This window comes from Ambystoma mexicanum, chromosome 1p (genome assembly GCF_040938575.1).
Source record: "Ambystoma mexicanum isolate Mex_15411 chromosome 1p, UKY_AmexF1_1, whole genome shotgun sequence".
NCBI lineage: Eukaryota > Metazoa > Chordata > Amphibia > Caudata > Ambystomatidae > Ambystoma > Ambystoma mexicanum.
This window is the reverse complement of record NC_090921.1, coordinates 1308736316-1308761416: the sequence shown is the minus strand read 5'-3', so window position 1 is coordinate 1308761416 and position 25101 is coordinate 1308736316. Positions and strand designations below refer to the sequence as shown.

The 25101-nt window shown below is 46.4% G+C and overlaps 1 protein-coding gene across 6 annotated transcripts in view; it reads left to right on the top strand.

Annotated features, from left to right (window-relative positions):
• The window catches only part of FLT3LG (fms related receptor tyrosine kinase 3 ligand), a 619298-nt gene extending 608953 nt beyond the window's left edge, over positions 1 to 10345 (top strand). For all 6 annotated transcript variants that reach the window (XR_011260435.1, XM_069606286.1, XM_069606316.1 and 3 more), the window contains one exon: positions 9691 to 10345. The gene's annotated coding sequence lies outside the window, so the exon portion shown is untranslated. The remainder of the gene's footprint in view (positions 1 to 9690) is intronic.
• Positions 10346 to 25101: the final 14756 nt, after the last annotated feature.

Genomic DNA, 25101 nt, shown 5'->3' with positions numbered 1-25101 from the left:
GACGACATTCTGATTTTCTCCCCTTACATGGAGGAACATATTCAACACGTCACACAGGTTCTGTCTCGTCTTCAGGAAAATCAGTTGCTGGTCAAGGGCGGGAAGTGCAAATTTGCAGTACCCTCGGTTCACTATCTCGGATTCATTCTTTCCGAAGAAGGGGTGGCCATGGACCAAACCAAGGTTGATGCTATCCTTGATTGGCCTGCTCCTACTTCGGTCTGAGAAGTCCAGAGATTCTTGGGATTAGCGAATTACTACCGCAGATTTATCTCAAACTTTTCGGAGGTAGTATACCCGATTACGCGCCTACTCAAGAAGGAGGCCGTTCCATTTTTTTGGTCGGATGAGGCAGAGAAGAGTTTCGATTCTCTCAAGAGATTGTTCTGTACTGCCCCCATTCTCCAGCATCCTGATCAATCACAACCATTTGTTTTGGAGACCGACGCTTCTGCGGTAGCTGTAGGAGCGGTATTGCTCCAGATCATCCTAGGAGTGGAACACCCCGTGGCATACATGTCAAAAACTCTTTCTCCTAGCCAGCTCAACTATTCGGTACTGGAGAAAGAACTCCTGGCCATGAAACTTGCCTGTGAAGAGTGGCGCCATCTCCTACTAGGAGCCAGACATCCATTTCTGATTGAGGACCGACCATAAGAACCTCAAGGTACTACAAGATTTGGAGTGTTCAAATTCCAGGCAGGCCAGATGGGCCCATCATTTTGCACAGTTTGAATTCCAAGTCTCGTATATCCCGGGATCACAGAACAGTCTAGCGGATGCCTTATCCCGCAAAGACTCCACCAAGGAACATCCGGAAATCAAGAGGGAGTCCATGTTCAAACGCAACCAAATCCTAGCCTTTGTTGGCTCTTTCCTTAAAGAGGTGAAAACTGCCCTCATTCAGGAAAAGCCACAACTATCCCTACGTATTACCTCTCCTTTTCAACAAAGAGGTGGCTGGCTTTTCTACAAACAGAAAATGTACATTCCCAAGGGTCCTCTTCGTTCTAGAATCCTGAAGTGGAGTCACGACTCTCGCTCGGCCGGACATAGAGGGGCTGAGAATACCTTTGAGCTCCTCTCTAGAACGTTTCTTTGGCCAAACGCTAGAAAGGAGACATACGAGTATGTCAAGGCTTGTCCAATTTGTGCCAGAGCCAAATATCGCCTGGGAAAACCGTTGGGTCTACTCACTCAGGTCGAACTCCCAACGCGCCCCTGGGGTCTCATATCTACCGATTTCATTGTCGATCTGCCGGTATGGGAATCCTGTACCTGCATTATGGTCACGGTAGACGCCTTTTCTAAGTTGGCTCATTTTTCTCCTCTTCCAGGTCTGCCCACTGCGGCTAAGATGGCGGAGGTCTTCTCTCAAGATATATTCAAGCTACACGGTCTCCCCGATAAGATAATCTCGGATCGGGGAAGTCAGTATATCTCGAAGTTTTGGACTGCCTTCTGCAACCGTTTGGGCATTGAAAGAGCTCTGTCTTCAGGGTTTCACCCGGAGACCAATGGTCAAACGGAACGCCTGAATGCGACCCTGGAACAATACCTAAGGTGTTATATATCTCAACATCAAGACAACTGGGTCTCGCTGCTTCCCACGGCAAAGTACTCGTACAACAATACCAGGCATTCCGCTACAGGACTCTCTCCTTTCTTCTGCACTTACGGGGTTCACCCTCGTGCCGTGTTTCCGGAGGTTCCCAACTACACCAACTCCCCGACGGTAGAAGAGGTATTAGGGAAGATTAAGGAAGCCCAGACTTCAGCCATGCAGAGTCTAGAGGTCAGCAGAAGACGGACAAAATCCTGTGCCGATCAACATCGGAAAGAATGTCCAGTATGGAAGCCAGGAGATCAGGTGTGGTTGTCCACCCGGTTTCTGCCCAGATGGACAAGGCCTTCTAAACTGTCTCCTCGTTTTCTTGGACCTTTCACTATTCTCTCTAAAGTCAATCCTGTAGTTTTTCGCCTTCGGCTTCCCTCCTCTCTTCGCCGCATTCATCCGGTTTTTCATTCCTCTCTTCTCAAACCTTACTGTCCCGATCTTCACCATAGAATCATTCCCAGATCTATCCTAGCACGGTCCTCGGAGCCTGATGAGTATGAGGTATCTAAGGTCCGTGATTCCAGATATTATCGCGGACGTCTTGAGTACCTGCTGTCTTGGAAGGGATACCCTGAGTCGGAGGACTCATGGGAACCGGCTTCTCAGGTTCATGCACCAAGGTTGTTGGCTACATTTCACCGCCGCTATCCAGGGAAGCCTGGGGCGGTTAGGAGGGGAGGGGGTCATACTGTCATCCGCAATCGCTACCGCGGGTGGCGGCTCCTTCCACGTTGGAGGCTAACCGGCAGGTTGATAGGTTTTAGTCCCTTTTTTGTGTCTGGTAACAAGTCATGGCCAATCACAGCATTGCCGGGTGTTTATCTGCCCTTCTAGCCCGGCAGTCGCTGCGTTTCAACCCATTGCTGGATCTTGCACCAGCGGCTCTGGTTTTTGCGCTCCCCGCGTTTGCCCTCTGCTCGCCTCGGCGTGTGGCGGGTTTTTCTCTGTTTGCTTTTCCCTTCTCCTTGGGATAAGTTCCTTCTACTTACCTGACGGCCGTTTCAGTTTCTGCGGTGGCCTTCTTTTCTGCAGCCTCTTCCTTGCCGATCCCTCGGCACTACTTCGCTTTTTCCTTCTAGTCTCGCCGCTCCGGCGGCAGGCGTGTTTTTTTCTCTCCTCTTTGCCGCTCTTTTCTCTCGCGGCTCTCCAGTTTTCCCTTGTTTTCTCTGTCCATTGTTTTCTCTCCTGTATTTTCTCTCTTTCTTACCGCGCCTGGTAGGTCCTTGGGCCGGTGGTGGCTTCGGCTCCCTTCACCTCTCATTGGTGTCGCTTTGGACTTCTCTCCTGTGTTCAACCCTGTGAACCTCGCATCTGCTTCCAGTCCTAATGGTTACAAGCTTGGATCTTCACCTACCTCATTGCCAGAAGTATCCTAAGGGTTTTTCCCACGTGTGGGTTTTTTCCCTTTATTCCGGCCTGTTCCCGGCAACGGGGCCCCAGGACGGCTGTCTATTCAGTTGTCACTGTGGCTTCTCACCGAGACAGGCAAGTGCTACCTAGAAAAGAACGGGACTACCTGAGCCGGCGGAATCTACGGAACGCAGGCAACTCTGGAGACTCAGGTGAGGAGAGTGTGGAGGTTCGGGAAGAAGAAGGGGTTCTGCAGCTTACACAGTCACAGTATACAACAATATAAGAAGAGACAATGGGGAGGGAAAAACTAACCTACTATGCCTTGTTTGTGAGTGTTCAGAACATATAAATGCAGAAGGGAGAGGGGTTTGGGGTAGGTGCTGTGGTGCCCATGGTGAGCAGTAGGTGAAGTGCTATGAAGAAGGTAAGTGCAACCTCCAGTGGTGGAGGGTGAGGCGAGGCAAGTGCAGAGGATAGACAGCACCTGGGATGATAAGATGTTGGTGGTCAGGGCCCTGAGGATGCATAAGGGCCCTGCACACCAGTGAAGATACTTTGCGATTAGTAGGGGGGAGAGGGAGGGAAGGAACAGGTAAAGTGGAAGGTCTTGATGCTTTTCCAGAACTTATTTTGTTTTATTGTGCAATTAGTTTCATCCATTTAGAACTTTAAGCACACATTTTAGCATACTAAAATTCACAATGTCATTACAATTCATTTCTTTACTTAAAATTATAAACTTATTAAAATTCAAAATAACTTATACAATCTATATCATCTGTACATCTCGATTTTTTCTTTTCCTTGCATAATGTTAGTGAAAAGAAACAATACTACAACTTGCCGGCCAGAATCATGATTCCATTCCGCCAAAAATTAGATCCCCTTCTTCATAATCTCTTTCCAAATATCAAATGCAGCTGTACATACCACTACAGATGTTGCCCAGTGGATATATGACCAGAATTGATCTCCTGAGCAATCCCGTGAAAGAAAATGTCATATCCCCTAATATATAAGTGCTTCAAAGAGTTACAGCCTGTTAAAGCATGCCGACATTTTTCAATCTCTTTATTGCAAAACCTACATAACCTCTCTAAACAGGGGATATTTGATCATGCTCCTCTGAATTCCATTGTGGGTAACACATTCTCCCGTAGGTACAGGACAAACCTCTTAAGGTTGATATTAAGTAGCTCCATACTACTTAATATCAACAAGTATGGAGAAGGAGTATGGATTGACTAACCCTGACATGCCAATTCTTGATTTCTCGACTTCTTATGTAATTTATCTACATTATTGGCCATATCCCAGAACCTAGTTTCTTTTTTATTTTCTCCTCATAATTGGGATCTTGTTCTAGTATGGCAGGTTCAAGGTCAGGTTCAAGGTTCAATTGTTCTATAAATGGGGCCGCAGAATTTCTGAGTGCTAACAAAAAACTATTTTTGCATCGATTATCCAGGATTTTTCCCATCAACAATAGCAGATACTTTGATTCACAACAACTACTAATGCATGTTGCATATAATAATGTTCTTCGAACATGCCAAAGAGTTTTTAGTGAGGTGACCCCATATTCCAAACGCAATGCTTCCACAGGTACAGCTATTTCCAACAAACCCTTGACGGTGTTACCTCCACACTGAGCAGCATAATGTTTAACTGCTTGCCACTTCCCCCAGACTTTTTCCTTGACCTTCTCATAGTAAAATTCCCCCCTAGAATTTGACGTTATGAAAAAACCCAGATAATTATATTCTGGTACACTGATCAACGGTAAACCATATATTTGCCAGATAAATCTTTTTTTATTCCCGATGTTCTTTTTGCTTAACCGCAAAGTTTTTGTTTTTGCTATACTAATTATTATGGCATTATCATTGGCATATTCTTCCAACTCTTTTAAAGATCTTTGCAATCCTATCTGAGTACAATCAAATATAATAACATCGTCGGCATAAGCCAACCATGGAATCACAACGCTGTTAATCCTTGGTGGGAAATTATTTGTCTTCGAGAATCTTAATTTCATATCTGCCGTAAACAGATTATATAAAATTGGTCCTAGAACACATCCTTGCTTCAGTCCGATGTTTGTATTTTGGAATTCCTTACATTGTCCAGAACTGAAGGAGGTCCTGCTCAAGACGAAGTGGGAGTGGGAGACTGTTCCAAAGTAGGGAGCCCGCTGAGGAAAGCGATCGACCACCTGCCCTCAGTTTGGCAAACCACTTTACACACAGGGAATTAGTGCCAGAGGAATGCAGGTGTCTAGAAGGGGAATATTTATTCAGGAAGTGTTGCAGATACAGTGCTACCCGGCCCCAGACAGCCTTGTGGATGATTCACAGGGATTTGAATTTAATCCGTGCAGCGACCCAGAGCGAGTGAAGACTTTGTAGGGCAGGAGAGATGCAGTCCCTGGGCTTGAGGCCAAGGATAAGTATTGCTGCCCTATTCTGGATTAGCTGGAGGGGTTGCAGAGTGGACGAAGGTAGATTAAGGAGCATCAGAGCCCAGGTAACATTGAGTCTCTTGGTGAAGGCGAGGAAAGGTAGAATTCCTTTCAGAAGGAAAGGATGAAAGTGGGACTTCTTGGCAATGTCCTGAGTATGAGGGAGGAAGGAGAAAGAGGAGTCGAAGATGACTCCGCAGTTTATGGCTTCCGAGGAGGGAGCAGGGGGAGAGCCCATAGAAGAAGGCCAGAGTGAACGGAAGAAGTCGGGTGCCGGGGTCCCAATAGGAAGCCTCTCTGTTTTGCTGGCATTGAGGCAGAGATCATTAGAAGTACACCAGACCTGCATGGCGGAGAGGCAGTCAGGGATGATGGACAGTGCAAGGGAATCTGCAGGAAGTTTGAAGAAGAGTTGTGTGTCATCAGCATAGCATTGGAAGTTAGAGGAGAAGGAGAACATGAGGTGTGCCTGAAGAGTAAGGTAGATGTTAAAGAGCCAAGGTGAAAGAATGGAGCCCTAAGGGGCTCCACAGGTGGAGAAGGAAGTAGGTGAGGTGAAGATGCCCAGTATGACTTTGGAAGAGCAGTCAGTTTGGAAGGAGGTCAGCCAGTCCAGTGCCCGCTCCGAGATACCAAGGGTGTCATGGAGCCTTTTAATGAGGATGGAGTGGTTCACTGTGTCAAATGCAAAAGAGAGATCAAGGAGGATGAGGACAGCAGGGGAGTTGGAATTAAGGGGATTTTCTGTCAGTAATGGTAATTGCATTTGGCAGTATTCCGGTGCGATTATTGCTGGAATACCAGCAAACCTGTAATGACCCCAAAAATGTAGGGAATCATAGAGAAGTCTTCCCACTTGATTAGATAGCATCTCTTACTTTCCCTTTAATGTGTTTGTCACTCATGAATTCAGCTACGTGTGAGAAGGTTTTATCGACAGCCCTCTGGTGAGGGGTGTGAAGAGATCTATCCCAAATTGAAGAACAAGTTAGACCTCTTAATGAGTTACCTATTGGAGCAGTAATGCTTCACTCTCAGGAGAGGAAGGGCTGGTACCAAAGTGCAATTAGGCCCATACACATACACAATAAAATATACAGCACGACATACTGTAAAATATGTATTCATCTATTTAGTATTGGAGTAGATTAAAATAAACTGTCAAATAAGTACTTTAAAATGTACCAGCAAAGCAAGCATAGAGCAAAAACACAGTAAGGTGGTAAATCATAGTTTTCACCTCACTGCTAGGGACACAAGATACAACATTAACCTAACAAGGAAGTATTAGCCCATTGGAGTCATAGTTAGGAGGAAGGAAAAGGGTTAGAGCCATTTAGAAAACAGGCCCAAAGGGCCAACAGACAACAAGTAAAATTACAAACGCAGCCTTGAATAGGTCCCGGTTCACCCCTAGAAACAAGTAGGGACCATGTAACCACCAATGGTTTCTGTAACACCATTACCTCTTGTAGACATATTCCACTGCAGTGATTTGCCATGTCAAAATACATAATAAGTCACTGGTCCCATCTAAAATGATAGTGTCTGTTCTAAAAAATCCAGGGCCATATGGGGGAGCAGAGAACAATGTGTCTGTTCGGGTATGTACCATTCTAAGCCACTTAGGAGTTTAAAGATGTTCTAAAAGTACTCTAATAAAAATCTATGGGACATATTCTATATGTCTGCTGCGGTTATGGGAAAAAATCAATTACTTTTTACTCCTACAGGTGCAGAAAAAGAGGCAATCATCCACACACGACCCCCACAAAGAGTTCCTGCCTCGAGTTCTAGAACTAGCAGGCCAGAAAGAGCTTGTTGCAGAGAGAGCACAACCTCCCTATGAAGCTCAACGGTGGAGGGGTGCCTCAGAATGCCAGACTGGACCAACTACAGAGTCCGGACCCGGGGAAAAGTGCTCACAGCTATGGTTGTAGGGAACCTGGTCCACAAACATGATTTGCATTCATAAGTTTGAGTGTGGGGTTTAGGTCGACGTAGCAGTGGTTGGAAACTCTAAGTAGAGGGTTTAATGCCCACAATCCAGACGAAGAAGGCGAAACAAAAAAGATACCTGAAAAGATGACTCATGAGGCAGAAGATTCACCAGTCACGAAAACAGCGACAATAGCACAGAGGTCCTAGATCAGCTCAGGGGCATAGAATGGTAAAGCTAGCCAGATGTTAAACTGTCCCATGACAAAGGGAGTGGCAGCCCGTCACTGTGGGCGAGGGGTGGTGCCCCTTGCCCGAGTGCAGGCAGCACAGTCACCAGTGTGCTTTGCTTGCACCAGGGACTGTGCTACCTGCAGTTGAGCAGGAGCATGTCCCACATAGTAATGAGAGGTGGTGGGCATTGGAAGTCTGGCCCCACCACCTCTCATTACTGTGCTAACAGCGTAGGCATGCTGAATGACAGCCAGGAGTCCTCTCCTGTCAGTCAGCCTGTTTATGTTGCAGAGAGGTGGGGAGGGCCATATGGTCCTCCGTGGCAACCCAGCGTGTGGCGAATGTGCGAGCAGCTAAGGTAAGTGTGTTTCTATGAAATGTGTATGTATGTATTTTTGTGCATGTGTATGTTGGTTTTTATATATACATGCTTGAAAGGAGTTTGAATGATGTGTGAATGTGTGGGTGAATGTTTTGCTTGTGAGCCTGTGCATGTATGCATGTGAAGGGGGAGCAGGGACACTACATTCAGAGGTGGGCCCCGCCATCCCCTCAATAGCCCCCACCAACTGGGGGCTACTGGGGTCATGGCATTCTTTTTTTGCTTTACCCTTGAAGCATAGTAAAATATCATTACTGTGCTTCACTGTGCTTCAAGAGTAAAGGAAGTATGATAAGTGTTATTATGTTGGTAGACTTGCTTGCCTACATTCATTATATGCCAGTCTAGCCATGTAATAACACTTATAATGTTTCATGGGTAGAGCAAACATAAGTACTATTACGCGACTAGACTGGCCTACATTAAATGTGTAATAACACTTATGTTTGCTTTACCCTTGATGCATGACATCTGTGCATCAAGGTTAAAGCAAATATGATAAGTATCATTTCATGGCTAGAGTGGCATAGAGTGAATGTTGGCGAGTCTAGCCACATAATAACATTTATGTTTGCTTTGCCTCAAGGGTAAACCAAACATAAGTGTTATTACTCTTGAGGCACTGTACTGTGCATCAAGAGTAATGCAGACATATGTGTTATTACATGGCTAGACTGGACTACATTAGTGGTGTCAGTATCTGTCTACTTACTGTGTCATGACATGTTTTACTTGGCATCAAGGATAAAGCAAACATGATAAGTTATATTACATGGCTAGACTGGACTACATTGGTGGTGTCAGTATACATTTACTTTCTTGCTGTAACATGGCATGTTTTACTGGGCATCAAGGGTAAAGCAAGCACAATGAGTATTATTACATGGAAAGACTGGTTTACATTGTTGGCTCCAATTGCGCATATATTAGTGTGTAATGACATTTTTGTACTGAGTATTAAGGGTAAGAGCAAACATAAGTGCCATTACGTGGTACACTGGCCGATGTTGGTATAACCAGTTTGGATATACTTTCTTTCTGTGGCATGGCATGTTTTACTGGTTGGGAGTCCTTATTTGGTAATAATTAACTATATTGGTGCAGCCTTCATGGACATGTATGGGCACAGACAGTATGAACATGTTTTATATACTGGCATATGTTGTGGGCAAAGACATCATGAAAATGTGTTCGGAAAGTGATCCTGTGCACTGTTGTGACTTGAATCTATTGGGTTTTTTCCATGTGCTATCATACAAAACCAATTGCAATCTGAATGGCTTTTTACCCAATTTTTCACAGCAAGTGCACACACATTTACGTCCCTCCAGTTGAAAAAATGACCAGCCACAACTGGTTGTTAATTGTGCATAGGCATTGGTGCGTAGGCACCATAAAACAGCTGTAAAAGGTATGAGAAACATAAAAACCCTATTAAAGTAAATCCATAAAGTAGCCCTCCTATGAATAAACCCCTTTTCTGTGGCTCCATCTCTGCCCTGACACATGCTTGCTCTGCTGTCACATAAGAGCTAGGCAGATGCTTCAGAAATTCTCTTTTTCTGAAGTTAATCTGCGAAGGGGAGATTACTTGTATAAGTTTTTTTAAAAATATTCACTTTATTCCTTTTGACATATATAACACAATACTGTTTGTATTACTTAGTGTTATCTATTAACTTTGTTTTCTTTTAAATTCCACAGAGCCTTAAAAAAGAAATTCCCGTATAAAATCTGCCTGGCTTTGAGGCTCAGATTGCACCCCGATGGAAGGATGATAAAACCTTACCTTTAGCGAATGCGTCCATATGGAAGCCAGCGGTAGCAGCAAACAGAGACCAGAACAAGACTGGAAATGCTCGGCACTGATTGAACCCATCACTAGTGCCTCTCGAGGTGTAAGACACCTACAACTCGTGTTGCACCTTTTATTTGGGCAGTGGTATGGGCCCAGATAGGCTCCTAGGCGCAGCAGGAGTTGAAATCAAGCTTGCTAGCGTGCCATAACTCGATGCTTCCAGGGCTGTCATGATGGCAGGATGATGAAGATAAACAGCGTTTCTGACACTATTACCGACAGATTACAAGTAGCATTGGCAGTGTAAATCCCCATTTATTTTTAGTCCGCAGCAGTCAATGGCCATTTTCGGCAGAATTGCCACGGTGGTAATTCTGCCACAGTAATCTTGCCTAAATTTGGCGGAAAGCTGGCGGTTTTACTTTCAGCTCATGGCAAGAGGGGAATCCTCCATCTTTCCGCCAAACCTATAGTCGGGCGGTGCAGTAATGCGGCAGTATATGGTAACTTATAATGATGCCCAAGCTTAAAGTGTGTAAAATAAAGCCGTAATCAAACTTTTTTTTGCTTAATATAAGGATCTATATATGGTCAGAATTCTGATCAGTGGCGCAACACCATTGAGCAAATCGGGCTCTAGTTCACCTCTCCCCCATCCTCGAAATGTTGGGCTTTGTTGACTCGACCTGGCTGACTTACAGAGCTGTGGCCGCACAGAACAGGACATGTACATTAAAAGGTGCCTAGGCTTCCCTGTTAAAAGGCCCTGCAATTACAAATGCAAAGCATTTTATTGTTAGCACCTATGCATACATGTTTAGGCAATTGAAATCGTGATGTGGGGTTAGTACTTGCATGCCAGTGGAGTGATTGGAATGGGGGCAGAGGGCAGGAGAAAGCTCATTCTCACAGCAGTTCTTAAATGTGTGGTTTCAGACATGAAGGGGAGAGTGAACTGCTTGTAACATTGAAGCTGCACTAGAATAGTCTCATTGCAATGTGTAAAGAAGTTGCATGCCCCCACTCAAGTACGTTTGCCCCTCACCTACAGTCTCTGAAGTTAGCGCCTCTCCCAACATTTGAAGGGAGAGGCCCCAGACCCCCAAAAATGTACTCTAGATGCACCCTTGATGCTGATCTGAACACTATGCAAGCAACCTCTAAACCACTGTAGTTGTGCAATTCTTGAAACCCCCCCCAAAACAAAATTATTCCACCGAGAGGTTAGAAGGTATGTTGTTAAGTGCCTACATTTTAGAGTAGGTTTAAATCCCGTCTTTACTGCTTAACTAAAGTATGGGATCCTTGGCAAATAATTTCACTGTGCTGCATTTTCTATAGAGTGTTAATTACATGCATCGAACCACCAGTGCTATAATAAGTTATCTGCATGCAATTTTTGTAAAGTGTATTAGAAAATTGATGTGTAAAATGAGGCATAACGCATTACGCCTCACTTATACGCTCCATTTTACAAAAGTGTAAATGCCACCTGCAAATTTAGCAGATGCTATAGTAGGCACTCTATAGGAATCTTTTGGTTTTAAGCCAGCAAGAAAATCTCGGCCTGGCGTAGAACAGAGAGGTTTTACAGGAGGCTAGCGGGGTAGGAAACATACCTCCTCTTCTGGGCCACACTCCACCTGCAAAATGTGACAAAGAGGTTCCTGGTCAGTAAGGTGAGGAATAAAAGCCTTGCACCTCGGTTTTACGCCTCACTTTACCACTTCAGGACATGGAAAATGAATGAGCTACTGTGTCTTATCTGCAAACAATGGGAGTCCCTAGAATTGCATTAGTTCACGTTATTCCTAAAAGCCCCTCTTAAAATGGGGGAGATTTTATGTTTTTAGGAATAAAATTGATATTGTATTTATATAGCGCCTATATACAACACAACGTGTTTCAAACCACTTCAAGGCGGGGAAGGGAGCAAGGGAAAAATACAAAGACATTCTTACAAAGCCTTGAAAAATTAAGAATGGGCACATAAAACTATCGTACTAGGCCTGAAGACATTTCAGATAGTGCAAGAGCATGATCACAAAAAGAGGGGAGAAAACGGGTGTGGGGGAGAGGAACAAGCAATAGACTATCGTACTAGGCCTGATGACATTTCTGATAGTGCATGAGCAATGTTCACAAAAAAGGGGAGCAAGGGGTTTGGGGGGAGGATGGAGAGGAACAAACAGCAGACTATCGTACTAGGCCTGACGACATTTCTGATAGTGTAAAAGCACTAACTATGGTGGATGGAGGGAGGGGAGAAGAGGAGAAGTGGGCAGGGAAAGAGAGAGGTAGGGGTAGTCTGAGAATCGGATGAGTATGGTGAACAGAGGTAAGGCCGACGAGTTTCATGTGTCCAGGAGCAAACAAGAAGGATAGAAGAAAGGGGAGGGGTGACCGAGAGGGTGGGACAGGGTGGGAAGAGGAGAGGGAGGCGGGAGCAAATTAGCAGGCAGATGTGAAACACAGTGGGGCCACTAGGCACAGCCAAAAACAGAATTAGCAGGCAGATGTCAAACACAGTGGGGCCACTAGGCCCAGCAAAAAACAGAATTAGAAGGCAGATGTGAAACACAGTGGGGTGCTTCTATCCTCCTCTGCCAGTGGTCCCACATATCTCCTAGAATTGGGTTATTAAAACATTGACACTGCCACAGTTACATTTCACTTGATTTAACAGGTGGTTATATGTACTCACCAGCTAGTTAGGTCACCAGCTATTCTAGTGTAATGGAAAGACTGTGCTAGAACTAACATTCAATTCCTCACTTGCTGCCACCAGTCACCAGAGTAGGATGAACTGGACAGAGCTCTTCCCCACAGTAGAATGAATACAAACTTTGCTATGCCTCCTAATTATGTTAAGCTATTGTTTATTGTATTGCACAAATAGTGACATTTCATGGACGTTTGGCACTTCAGTGTTTGCAAGAGCAAGATCTGGAGTAGGGGACAAGGAGCAGGGTACGGTTTCTTTGTTGCAATGTTGGTGTGTGCAGATCTGAAAGGTTAGGGCTTTGTTTGGGGTGTATATTGTCATGGGCAGCCTTTAATGTATGCCCCAGGTTATGTAAAATGTTTTTTGGGTGTCTGTGGCGCCTGGCAGAGAGGTGTTTAAGGAGAGTGTGGAGACTGGTGTTTGTGTATCTATTGTGGGCTTGTGTGTTGGTTACAGAAATTTAGTATAGAAACATCTCTTGGGGTGATGTACATTACATTGTGTTAACCTGTGTTGTTTCAGGATTTGAGTTTGTCGAGATGTGTTGCCGTTTAGGGTGGAAGACAAAATCATTTAGATGTCGTTATTGTACAATAACTTGCTAAGCAGACACCCAATAACAAATCTGTATAATCATTTTGTGTTTGTTTGTTTATATCCGTGCCAATCAGTTATTTTTACGTTTTTTGCCTTGTTAAGCTATATTACACAATGTTAGGTTAAATCGTTCCATTTCAGGTTATGCTATGTCACGGCATGAATGTAGGACCTACAATTTGTAGACAATTGCCTGAACCCTCCCACTGACACCTCAATGAAACTTCCAGAGTAGCACCATTCAAACTCATATGGTGTTATGGCAGAATGTGCTGGGCATGCACCGTGAACTAGCAACTGGAAGTTTTAAGGAGTACCATAATGGGAGGTTTTTCTCTCTTCTTAAAGGGGACGTAGAGGGTGAGTCAGAGGAGCAGCGGCGAGGCAAGAGGGAAAAGATCCTTGCACACTTCGTGGTATGCCCCTACCACCTGCTTAGCCCATGACTTGCTTTGAAGTTGCAGTTTGCAATTACATGCTGAAAGGTGGCAAGAACATTTGCACACTAAAATGCATGAAACCCAAGCATGGTCTGTGTAGCATTGTGACATGCTCCTTGCCTTTGCCAATCTCTGGGCCCTTTACTTTCACTAGGGCTGGATCCTAGATGTGAGCATTAATTGGTGGAATCATGTTGGTATTGTCAGGATTAGTCAGGCGAGTACTAAGGCAGCGAATATGGCAAGGGAAATGTGCATCCAGGAACAACGACTCAGGTATGCTAGAACCCAGGAGTGCAAAATAGAGTGTGACATCAAAACCAATATAGGAAAAGGGATGTGGGGTAAGCACCTGACCGCGAGGAAAGTCGGCAAGCGCCTTACCCCCAATTGCTGTTACAGGTACTGACAGCGCTAAACCCACGTGGAGGGCCAGCAATGACAGGATCTGTGTACTAACACTCTTGATGGTATTACATAAGGGAACTTAGGAACTGTACTCACGAGGACGAGATACACCTCTTGAATGTCAGCTAGCCCACGAATCCTGTTGATGAATCTGGGACCCAGAAAGGCTATAACAGCAATGGGAGGAGTAGGGAGGTCCAGAGGACAAGGGCTGAAGGCAGCCGGAATGAGGCAGGCTGCCGGGCAGGGAGCCCAGAGGACAAGGGCTGAGGCTGGGAATCAGCAGAGCGAGATCCGCTGCTATGTGGAGAGCCCGCAGGGCAAGGGCGGAGGCTGGAAGGCAGCAGAGCGAGATCCGCTGCAATGTGGAGAGCCCGGCAGGACAAGGGCGGAGACTGGAAGGCAGCGGAGCGTGATCCGCTGCAGAAAACTAAATACCTAAGTAGGAATAGGGATTACAAATAGTGGGGAAAACATAAGCATTCACACAGGAGCTAGCTACCACCACACACCACACCTAATGATCAAATGGGAAATGGATGCAGAAGTGCAATGGAAAACATGGAATGGATCCTCTAGAAAGTAAGGATCAGAAGCAGGGAAAAACGAAATAACCTATGCAAACTTCTCCCTACCCCTCCAAGGAAAAGACAGGAAACTAAACTAAGAGGAAGGCTAAGGCAAATGGGTAACAGCAGCAAAGGACAGAGTCAAAGAAATATAGAACACAGACAAACTGGGCTGCATCTAAAAGGGGAAAGCACTGAGAATTGCTGCCTGCAAACAGGGGAAGACAAAAAGGGAAATCAAGGGAGCAGAAATCAATTAGCGCATGAATCCGAAATTCAGGGCGGAGGAAACAAGAAAACAGGAACAAGGAAGTAGGTACAAAGGCAAGGAACCAAGGACCAGGGACTAGTCAAAAACAGGAACACTGCAAACGATGACCAGCGCTGGACTGAAGTGAGACTGAGGCTTTTAAAGCTGTTTAACGAGCACACGCCTCAGGTGTGCTGACTGCTGCACCTGCAACCACAGGTGTTGCCTATCCTCCACCCAACCTTGTCCTGCAAGGGTGGAGGTGGAGCAGTGGGCCAGGCATTCTGGGAAGCACAGTCATTTGGTTAAAGAAGCATGCTGGCTGCCAAAAACCTGGAATGGATCCGGAAGGGAAGTAGTTTGGAAAACAGGGATTTAGCGCTCCCAATTCATTACAGCACTGTGGCATTAGGTTCGGAGGAAATGTCCAGCAAGGAATAAGCCCCAAAACATGCCCCCAAGTGGCGGGAACGGGAGCGAAGGGAGCGAGTCGTGACAGTATACCCCCTCCTGCGGCCCTCTTCGGGTGCCCGCCACCCGTACGAGACTTCTTCTTTCCATGATGGGAGTGCTTTTTCTTTGGAGGTGGCACTGATGGAAATGGTGGCTTGTGGGCAAAGGCAGATGGGCTTCCATGATAGGAGTGTGTTGTCTTTGGAGGTGATACTGATGGAAACGGTGACTTCTGGTGAGGAAAAGACTCATGGTTCGAAGAAAGGCATGAAGAACTTGCAGGACCTGGAGCAGAGTTGGAAGGTCCAGGAAGCTCAGTCACTGGGAGTGGACCCTTGTAAGTCTTTGAGGAGGGAGGCAGGCTGGTGCAACTTGCCTTAGACGATGGTAGAAGTTCTGTTAGCCTTTCCGCCGAGAGCGGACATGCGGGAGGTGAGGAAGTTGCTGGCTTCAGGAAATGTTCATGTTCAGCCATTAGAGAAGGTGGCGGCTGAGGTAGAGGTTCAGATCTTTTTCTGTCATCCATCTGGGAAAAGGCTTGTGGTTGAAAATGATTAAGGTTTGACTGCACATATTCTACGCCTTGGATGCCTGGAAGTCCCATGGGTTGTACGAGGCTGGTACTCCTGGTGACAGTCGTGTAGCCCCTTTGTTGCACGTTGGATACAACAGCAGGGACGTTTGGCATACTGATAGGAGTGATAGACACAGTACTTGGTATTTCAGGCACACTCGCAGAAGGAGCAATAACAGACACTTCTTGAACTGCAGCAGTCATTCCCTTCCTTTGGCTACTAGCACCCAACTGGTGCTTCTTGGCGGAATTCTGTAGCACAAGTTTTGTAGGTAATACGCCGGTCTGCACCACCCCCTGTGCACACCCAGGTGAGTGGTTCTGACTCACCACTTGGTCCAGCTTGATGACTCTGAAGCGGGAGCTGGCAAAAGTCTCAAACTCTGATGCTGCATTTTTAGGAGGCTCTGATGCTAAAGTGAAGCAGTTGGGAGAATCGTCTTGTGGAAAAGGCAGGCATTCTGGTGCTCCTCCTGAAGCAAAAGAAAGGCAATCTAAACGTTCATCGACAGTAAATGTTTGGGATTCAGGAGGACTGTCTGGAGCAGTAGAAAATATAGCAGGATCTGATGGTGTAGACAGGTATACCTCTGATGTTGGAAGCGAAGCTAAGCAGGATACCGGTGTATCATGAACTGAAGGCAAACAAGCAATAAACTCTGGAACTGAAGACATGCACATATGATGGACTACCGGAGGCTCTCTGGCTGAAGGATGATCTTCTGGATGAGTCACTGTAGCTGAAGACAGGCAGGCCAGAGGAAACTTTGAAGCTGAAGGCATGCGAGTTGGAGCCGTCTCGGTAGCTGAATCCAAACATGTCAGGGTCTTTGGGACTAACCCCGTGCATGGTGGAGGCTCTTGATTAAATGGCAGACATGGCAGCGGTTCATTGATTGAAGACACGTGTACCAAAGATGACTGCAGGGCTGTGGATTGGATCATAGAAGAGTCAATGGTTGTAGGAGGACACACAGAAGTCTCAGAAGTTGATAGACACATTAGTGGCTCAGGAATGGAGGGCACCTTTAGGGCATTAGACTCCTTGGCTCCAGTAACCAAGGACTGAACTGTACCCTTGCAGTCCTTTTCTTTAGTGGGTGACACAGAGTCTCTTTCTTTGTGGAAGTCAAAATCAACCAGTGGAATCACCATAGTAAAGTCTCTGTTAATCAGGATTTCGTCAATTGTCCATTCCTCTGTCTTAGCTTCTGAAAAAGGCAGATTAACAATCAACAGTTCAGGAATCACCTGCTGGTCTTTTGGTTCTGTATACTGTGGAATGAGTTCATCAGAACATGAAATCTGTACTGTCTCTGACTGTTCGTATTGATCAGAATAGGCAGAAGGAAGAGTGAACCCAGAGGTAAGATCGTCTTCCACTTCAGCTTTAACATCTACTTCAGTCTCAGCAGCTGTATCAAGAGCAGGACCTAAGCCTACTGTAGTGACTGAATCTGTGTATGCCACCTTTGTGTATTGTGTTTGGAGATCAGAAGCTTGTATGTGTGCTAGCTCAGAATTATGACAGACTGCTACACAGGAAACTTTAGGTAAAGGAGTGGCTTGTAAATCTTCAGCTAACTGCAATCCCTGACAATCAGCAGAACAATTGTTAGAAACTGTGCCTAGATTGAGCGCTGTGCTAGAAGAAAGACTTTCACTTCCAATAGATCTAACATATTGGCAATTATCATGGTTTACCAAAGTCTCTGCACTCAGGGGCTGAACTGTGTTCACTTCATCAACATCAATGGATAAAGTCTGAGGTGTATTCAGGAATGCGTGCAAGATCTTATTCTCCTCTTGTAAAGAAATGAATTCTTGTGTTAACTCCTCAAGCTTAGCTCTTAGCATGCCCTGCATTAACTGTACATCACTATCAGTAGGCACAGGGGGAGGCATAGTGGCATCAGGGCTGGATCCTGCACTAGCAATCTGGATGTGCACCGATTGTGCATTATCCTCAACTGCTTTCAGGTTCTGAGATTTATACTTTCTCATACTAACTTGGTCTGTGTTACCCTTAAGCAATCTATTGACCTTAGACCTCTTGACATTAGGGACTACCGTATGTACTTGTGCAAAGAAGTATTTGGACTGAGGGTAGAAAACTGAAGTTATGCAAGGAACCCCTCCATTCGTTATGTTTGTACCATGAAACTGTTCTATCTGAGGTGAAGCACAACTGGAATCATGGGGTTCAACAACAGAGGTACTCTCGTATAATAAGTCTAACAGTGTGTTGTTTTCTGCGGCTAAGGCTTGTGCTGACATAGAATCGGGATCAAAACCAAAGATAGAACTAGGATCAGGCCATGTAGGATGTGCCATCCTATGGGAAAAATACTTTGCACGTAAATGCCCATTCGTGACAAGGAGTTCATTGGAGTCCGGACTAGTGATTTGATTGTCACAGGTAAATGTAGGGGAAGCCTTCTGTACAAACTTGTTAGAGGCCTTGCTGCCTTTCTTTCTTAAACTTGCCATATTCAATGGGAATTTTGGGCTGGTCATACTGTCAGGATTAGTCAGGCGAGTACTAAGGCAGCGAATATGGCAAGGGAAATGTGCATCCAGGAACAACGACTCAGGTATGCTAGAACCCAGGAGTGCAAAATAGAGTGTGACATCAAAACCAATATAGGAAAAGGGATGTGGGGTAAGCACCTGACCGCGAGGAAAGTCGGCAAGCGCCTTACCCCCAATTGCTGTTACAGGTACTGACAGCGCTAAACCCACGTGGAGGGCCAGCAATGACAGGATCTGTGTACTAACACTCTTGATGGTATTACATAAGGGAACTTAGGAACTGTACTCACGAGGACGAGATACACCTCTTGAATGTCAGCTAGCCCACGAATCCTGTTGATGAATCTGGGACCCAGAAAGGCTATAACAGCAATGGGAGAAGTAGGGAGGTCCAGAGGACAAGGGCTGAAGGCAGCCGGAATGAGGCAGGCTGCCGGGCAGGGAGCCCAGAGGACAAGGGCTGAGGCTGGGAATCAGCAGAGCGAGATCCGCTGCTATGTGGAGAGCCCGCAGGGCAAGGGCGGAGGCTGGAAGGCAGCAGAGCGAGATCCGCTGCAATGTGGAGAGCCCGGCAGGACAAGGGCGGAGACTGGAAGGCAGCGGAGCGTGATCCGCTGCAGAAAACTAAATACCTAAGTAGGAATAGGGATTACAAATAGTGGGGAAAACATAAGCATTCACACAGGAGCTAGCTACCACCACACACCACACCTAATGATCAAATGGGAAATGGATGCAGAAGTGCAATGGAAAACATGGAATGGATCCTCTAGAAAGTAAGGATCAGAAGCAGGGAAAAACGAAATAACCTATGCAAACTTCTCCCTACCCCTCCAAGGAAAAGACAGGAAACTAAACTAAGAGGAAGGCTAAGGCAAATGGGTAACAGCAGCAAAGGACAGAGTCAAAGAAATATAGAACACAGACAAACTGGGCTGCATCTAAAAGGGGAAAGCACTGAGAATTGCTGCCTGCAAACAGGGGAAGACAAAAAGGGAAATCAAGGGAGCAGAAATCAATTAGCGCATGAATCCGAAATTCAGGGCGGAGGAAACAAGAAAACAGGAACAAGGAAGTAGGTACAAAGGCAAGGAACCAAGGACCAGGGACTAGTCAAAAACAGGAACACTGCAAACGATGACCAGCGCTGGACTGAAGTGAGACTGAGGCTTTTAAAGCTGTTTAACGAGCACACGCCTCAGGTGTGCTGACTGCTGCACCTGCAACCACAGGTGTTGCCTATCCTCCACCCAACCTTGTCCTGCAAGGGTGGAGGTGGAGCAGTGGGCCAGGCATTCTGGGAAGCACAGTCATTTGGTTAAAGAAGCATGCTGGCTGCCAAAAACCTGGAATGGATCCGGAAGGGAAGTAGTTTGGAAAACAGGGATTTAGCGCTCCCAATTCATTACAGCACTGTGGCATTAGGTTCGGAGGAAATGTCCAGCAAGGAATAAGCCCCAAAACATGCCCCCAAGTGGCGGGAACGGGAGCGAAGGGAGCGAGTCGTGACAGGTATGTAAGTGTCAAATTGCCCAATCTCTACCTTTAGTTGTATCCTTTTTCTTTGTATAAATGCCCAATAACATCTGTACCTCACAACTTACCTGGACATGACGCAGCACCGGACATCTTGTCCAATCCGGGAAGCCGGCAGGCGAATGCCGCCTCCACCTAAGGCCCACTGCTAAGGCCCCTGTCTGTGCATACCCAGGTCTGAGAGGGCTCAGAGGGCCCCCCCTCTTTTGTGCTCCTCTGCAGCAGCGTATGGATCAGCCACCAGGCATGCAGCTAACATGCGAACTTGGCCCCATTGAACCTTGTTCACCCGTCAAGAATCACATGTGAGTCATGGATGGACATTGATTTGACCTTTCAATTTCTTCTTTTCCCCACTAACCTAATACTACTGTTGAACTTAGGTATGCCTATTCCATTCTACCTTCGTGCCTTTAGTAATCCTTCCTCTCATTGCATTTTGTGTCTTTTGTGCAAATATGAATCCTGCTGTGTTTTTAACATCTCTACACCATTTTTTCATTGCATTTAGTGTCTCTTGTGCACATTCAAATCCTGGTGTGTTTCTTAACATCTCTGCACTCTTTTGCGTTGCATTTTGTATCTCTTGTGCAAATTTGAATCCTGCTGTGTTTTTTAACATCTCTACACCCTTTTTTCATTGCATTTAGTGTCTCTTGTGCAAAATCGAATCCTGATGTGTTTTTTAACATCTCTGCACCCATTTTGCATTGCATTTTGTGTCTCTTGTGCAAATTCGAATCCTGGTCTGTTTTTCAACACATCTGCACCCTTCTTGCATTGCATTTTGTGTCTCTTGTGCACATTCGAATCCTGGTGGGGTTTTCAACATCTTTGCACCCTTTTTGCATTGCATTTTCTGTCTCTTGTGCAAATTCGAATCCAGGTGTGTTTTTTAACTCCTCTGCACCCATTGCGGTACTAAAAGCATTCCCAGCGTATCTGTTCTCTTGTTTCCTTTGGCTACTATGCCACCTGGTGAGTCTGTGCTCATACTGTGCTCTGCAGCCCCTCCTCTTTCTTCTCCTATCCTCTACTGCCCCTATGGCACTCTCCATCTCCCCCCTCTTCTATAATTGCTATACTATCACCTATCCTCCCCCTCTCACGAAGTCTGAAAGAAAAGAGCTTAAAAAAGACATTGTGACCACTAAACCTGGCCCACCTATTGCAGGCACCTATTTCGGGCGCACCATCCAGACAGATCTTTACTGATATTCTCTTCTGTGTCCCCTACCCAGATCTATGGACTCCTCATCTCATCTCTCCTCTTTCTCCTCTCACATCTTCACCCATTAATGGTGGCACCAGATGGCAAGTATTCTTGGCCGGCTTCGCATCATCCAGGTGTATCATTAATGACTATCACACTGGCACTATCCTGGTTCAGAGTCCTCAACCCAACCTCCTCCTCTTTGACCGGCGCCTGCCATCCCTCATCTATTTACTTCGCACACCTGCTGCTCCTTCTTCCACTCTCTCTGTCCCCCGTCTGACTTGTGTACAACGCCCCTGTACCCCTCCTCGGAAATCTTTCAAAGGTGATGACCTCTTGCCTCTAGCCACGCTTAATGCTTAATGCTTGTTCTGCTATCAAACACTCTGCCGACATTTGCCTCCTCCTTGAAGACCTTTACCTCGATATCCTCGCTCTTACCAAGACGTGGTTCAATGCCAGCTCAGTCACTGCTTTTGACTCCCTTCTCCCTGATGGCTATAAGATCATCTCCAAGCTTTGCCCTAACTGTGATTATGGTTTGGTTCTCTGAGTGGGTCCCTTCTTCCCTCATTCCCACCCAGCCTTACTCTTCCTTTGAGAGCCTGGTTTGCAAGTTGGTCATCTCTCCGACCTCCTCTTTGATGATTGTATCTATCTGCCGGCCACTGGGCTCGACTACCCTATTCCTCTCTGAATGGGCTTATTTCTCATCCTCCCACCTCACAACCACCTCTAAACTTCTTCTTCTGGGTGACTACAATGTCCACCATGACTCCTCAATTATGGCACCCACTCTGTTCCGTGACCTCTGCATCTTTCTCTCCCTCTCAATTCTCCCCTCTGGTCCGACCCACTCGGCTAGACACACTCTTGATGCTTTCATCCACAATGATCTCTCACTCCCCTCTCCCCCACTGATCACCCCACTCTCCTGGTCAGACCACTCCCTCCTCTCCTCTCACATGGGTCTTCTCGACCCTCTTACCCATCTCCCCCAGCCCTGCCAACCTCATTCTTGAATATCCATCCAATGAAACAAGTGTCAGCTGCTGCCTTGGCATCTACCTTCACCCCCCCCCTCTCTCCCCACTACTGACTCTTCCTCTGACTCTGCTCTCAGCAACCTCCACCTTGCCATCACTAATACCCTTGAAATTCTTACCCCAGTCATAAGGATCTGCTTGAAACATGCCTCCAAGCGTAACACCTGGTACAACTCCAAACTTACTGTCCTGAAACGCAAGTGCAGAGCTGCGGAATGGAAGTGGCAGACTTCAGGTTCACTCTCTGACAAACTGGCCTGTCGCCTGCTCCAAAGGCAATACGACTGTCCATTCGCTCCAAGAAAAGGGCCCACAACCCGACTCGAGTCTCTGGTGCATCCAACAACATGGCTGAACTCTTTAAAATCTGCAAGATATAGGCAACAATTCTACAGTCTCCTTCTCACCTCTTCCTTCCCAGGCCCTCTGCAACGGACTGGCCACAATTCACTGCAAAAACTCAGGACATTCTGAGCAGCCTTGCATCCCTCTGCCCCTCCCCTTTCCCACCCTCTGCCTCCTTTGGCCTTCCATCCCCCCTCTGCCTCTCTCTCCTCCTTCTCTTCTATCACACTTTATGAGGTCACCAGATTTGTCAGCTCCATGAAGGTCTCCTACAAACAGCTCTCCCCTGTTCCTCCAGAACCATCAAAGACAATATTGGATCTCTTGCCCCTACACTTTCCGATTTCTGCAACCACTCTTTTGCTACTGGATCTTTGCCCTCCTCCCCCAAGCACTCCCTTGTGTGTCCCCTCCTGAAAAAACCATCTGATGTCCCGTCTTGTCCAGCCAACTACCGCCCCAAATCTTTCACCCTCTTACCTGGGAAACTCTTGGAGAAACTGGTCCTCCCCCAACTGACCCAGCACACAGCACTTGTTGGTTGCCTACACGACCATCAATCTGTATTCCGAGCAGCCCGAGGCAAGGAAACTGCTCTTCTGAACACCTGTGAGCAACTGCTCACTTCTCTTGACTCCAACACTCCCGCTTTTCTCATTCTACTTGATCTCTCCTCTGCATTCGATATGGTCAAACCCTCCATCCTCATAAAATCGCTCCATGATACCGTAGGTATCTCGGAGCAGGCACTGGACTGGCTGATCTCCTTCCTCCATAACCGTCCAGCCCATATGCTGGGTTCTTTCTCCTCCCCCACCTCTATCTCTACCTGCGGGATCCCACAGGGCTTTGACCTTTCTTCATGGCTCTTTAACACCTATCTTGCCCCGCTTACACACCTCATTTCCACCTTCTCCCCCAACTTCGAGGGTTATGGAGATGACACACAACCTTTCTTCAAATTTCCATCTGGCTCTTCTCCTGACTTTCTCCATTATCCCTGACTTCCTATCTGCCATCCAGTCCAAGTGTACTTCCAATGATCTCTGCCTCAATGCCAGCAAGACTGAGACCCTTCCTATTGGGACTCCTGCTCTCTCTCTCTTCCCTTCACTCTGGCTGTCCTCTGCAGACTCTGCCCCTTCTCCTTCATTTGAAGCCAGAAATCTTAGAGTCATCTTCGACTCCTCCCTTTCCTTCCTCCCTCACATATAGGAACTTGCCAAGAAGGCCCACTTTGAATTCCACCTCCTCAAAGGAATTCTTCCTTTCCACACTGTCCCTGCTCTGGTCCTCTCTAGGCTTGACTACTGCAATAGTCTCTTCATAAATATACCCTCCTCCTCTGTACGACCCCTCCAGCAAATCCAGGATAGGGCTGCAAGACGTATCCTTGGTCTCAAGCCCTGGGACTGCATCTCTCCAACCCTAAAATCTCTCCATTGGCTCCCGGTTGCTGCAAGGATCAAATTCAAATCCATCTGCATCATCCATAAGGCTGTCTGGGGCCAGGGACCATGGTATCTCCAACTGGCTCTCACTAAATACTCTACCTCCAGATCTTTACCGTCGTCCGGCACCAACTCTCTGTGTGTCAAGCACTTTGCTAAACAGCGAGCTGGTGGCCGATCTCTTTCCTCGGCTGGCTCCTCCTATGGAACAGCCTCCCCCTTCCTCTTTGTGTTGAGCCGGACCTCCTAAAATTCCAGAAGCTCCTCAAGACCTTCCTTTTCACCTCCTCCGTTAAACCACATGTGTCCTCCTGGGTCCTGACCTCACACACCCAATCGCCTTCAGCCTCCACCCATTCCCAGCACTTGTTGCTCCCAGCACTTGCCTTGGCACCCACTGGCCTATGCCATCATAGGCCAGCTCTTACTTATTATTGGCAGCTGACCCCTCTCACCAAGCCACTAACAGCTGCTTACACTCTAGCACTCCCCTCTTTGTTAAACCAGCACTTACCCCCCACTTCCTCATCCCTTCTCTATCTCTGCACTTGTATGTTCTGACTGCTCACAAGGCCTGGTAGGTCCACCTCTATGTTCATTGTTATATTTGCTTCTTTCCCTTGTTTGCTCCCTGTTGCCCTGTGGGCGCTTTGAAACTCAATTAACTTGTTGTATTAGCACCTTACAAATGCACAATAAATAAACAATACATAAAGGCTGTTATTTTTTAGCCCACACTCCTCGCCCAAGTCGCATGTCACAGTCTCCATTGCCTGCATTACTGGTTTGAACTGGCTGGTGCCTCTACCCGAAGGAACAAAGAAACTGGCTCACCACATTGAAAAGTCACATTTAGAAAAGGGGCAAAAAAGTGTTTGTGTGCTTGCAAACAATGATTGCAACATGAGCCTGTGTGTTTAAGAGAGTTTTAATTAGTGTGTGTATGTTTGCATGTGTGTGTTGAGGGGGTGGTGCTCTGGCACCATGGATGTGAAGGCATGCACCATGCATAGAATTTATATTGGTGTATTAGTGTATATTCTAGGCACCACCATTAAAAGGTTTTACAGTGGAAATACTTTAGTATATTTTGGCACAGGCAGAATGAATTAAAAAGTGTATTACATGGCAGTGCTGGCATTTATAGTCGACACAATCATCATGAACATATACTG